The sequence below is a fragment of the Montipora capricornis genome, chromosome 14 (genome assembly GCF_036669925.1).
Source record: "Montipora capricornis isolate CH-2021 chromosome 14, ASM3666992v2, whole genome shotgun sequence".
NCBI lineage: Eukaryota > Metazoa > Cnidaria > Anthozoa > Scleractinia > Acroporidae > Montipora > Montipora capricornis.
The window spans coordinates 25,629,082-25,631,581 of NC_090896.1; positions in this window are offsets into that span (position 1 = coordinate 25,629,082).

Sequence of the window (2,500 nt, forward strand, 5' to 3'; positions counted from 1 at the left end):
TTTCAGAAACATCAGCATTATGCTGCAATTATATATAAGTATTATGCCAGCATTATGCCTAATGCTCCAGACATAGTATTATGCTCAAAATTATGCCGAAGGACCCTAGGGATGCCGGTGCAATGCTCTACCAACTGAACTATGAGGCCACTTATTTGAAAGCAGGACAATGTGTTGCTCATGTGTTCCCGTGAAAGGATTCGATGAAATAAATGTATGTATTTGAAGAGCGGGCTATCGATGAAAGAAAGATAGAAGAAATCCTCGCACTTTTTTATAACAGACAAATGTTATCACTTCGCCCTTTTGCCTTTAACCCGCACTTCAAAAGAAGCATTTATTCCATTGAGTGAGTTTTGTTAGATTTTTAGTTGGTTTTGAAGCGGATCCCGATTCTATTGGTTGTCAAACGATATGAGTAATAACCACGTTTTTTTGGAGCAAAGAAGGGCTTGCGAGATGACACTGCAAACACTGAGTCAGTTTTAAGATAAATATTCAAGCACTATGCAAAGCTGCGTTTGGATGTAAGAAAAGCTTAGAAAGATGGAACTATCCTTTAAACCCAAGCCTAAAACGACGTTCCATTTACGGCAAATGATAAAACTGCCAAAACTCGGAGACTTGTTTGATTTTAGCTATTTTTTCCTGGTAAGTCATATCGATCAACATCTTAAATTAGAAAACGGAATGCAGAGCAGGAAACTTTGAGTAGGGTTTAATTTTTGCATATATATAATTCCTGAAAAATGGCCAAAAAAGTATTTCATAATTTCCCGAAAAATGCTCTGAAATTCTATTAGAAATATCTAAAATTCTCCAAAAACTCTCTAAAATTCCCGGCAATTCTCAACAAATTTCGGTTTTTATTTTATAGCGATATAACAAGAAAAAATGAGTTGTAATCGTAAAACATCGTTTATTACCAATGACAACATGAAAAACCGCTGCTTTGTTCTGCTCTAGGCACTGCTGTAGCATGTGAGTGGACCGAACCCTCTCTTGCTCTAAAATTCTCGAGATTTTCTGAAATACCTGTTGAAGTCTAGAATTCCTAAAAAAAAATTCCTGATTTATGTAGCTAAGCGTTCTTATTTAGCCAAAACCTTCAACAAACTACTCCTAATTTTTCCTTATAACACTGGGCCCGGTTGTTCAAAAACCGATTAACGCTAATCCCAGATTAAAAATTAACCAAGAAGTTTATTTCTCTACTCCCACATGCTGTTCAACGCTGATCATTTGGCAAAACTTTACTCTAGAAGAGGTCAATCTTGAAAAACAAAAATAAGCAAAAGAAACTTTCACCAAAAAGTTGAAAACATGAAACAAAAGTTTACGCTAATCCTGCAGCTGGATTACGTTAATCCGCTTTCGAACAACCGGGCCCTGATTCTTTACTCGATCATAATCGAATACATATTCTTAGAAAACCGTTTTAGACCAGTATCTGATTTATCATCCTCAATTTCTTCACATGCTGATTTATGAACCTTTTTAATGTACAGAGGTTACTGAAAAAAAAAGTACCCTAACGCTGAGGTCATCAGTGAGACGGAGATTAAATGTGAAAGTTGTAAAGAAATCGTTAAACTGAACAAGTTGCGTGGAATATTCAATTTTAAACGTAAGTTATCTTCATGAATTTCTTCTGTCTTACCACATTCATATATATCCTTTCTCTGTATATCATTAGTTTGCTGACATTTTACTGGTTTAAAAGCATGGGATTGGCACACATCTCGTCGCTGTATTATAGTAGGATAGTTATCAGTAATTTAAAGCGCTTAAAAGCAAAAGAATAAGTTGACCAATTATCAAAGCTACGAAAGCAATTCAGTAAGCAATCTGAAAGAAGCACAACTCCTGTTTGTTTTTCTCGAATATAACGTAATGTCCTTTTAAAGCTAGAGATGAGAGGAGGATCTGTAGACACCCCTCAGGTGCTTGAATTTGCTAATGGATTCTCCTCTTCCTCTCGAGAGCTGTTGAAAAGGCTGTCACAATGTAGCATCAACTATTTCACCTTAAGCAAAGGCTACTATAGCAGACCCCACTGTGCTATTAGCTTCGAAGACTTACACAAGATGCCAAAATTGACAAAAAATAAACTTTCTTCTGCGGCTATTGCTGAGCTGAGGGAATGTGTCCGCCAAAAAAGACACACATGTGTCCGCCAAAAAAGTGTGCGCAACATGAGTACTAAAGATCGGCCAGGTACCCTTCCAGTTAATGCCTACGAGGAGGACATCGGCTCTACAGAGCTATTTGACTTCTCTAACTTTAAAGTGGTAGTAATGTCACGGAATCTGCTTACCAGGAAGAGATTACCAGAATCAGGCATCAGAGAAACAAAGATGATGAAAGCAACACCTCCTATGTCCTTGCAAAAGTCGGCGAATTTGCAGCAGTCAAAGATGGCTATTCGCCAAAAGAACTGGCAAACAAGTCATGCCCATTTTTTGTCATCAAACTCCAGGAGGACGTCATGACTAACGAC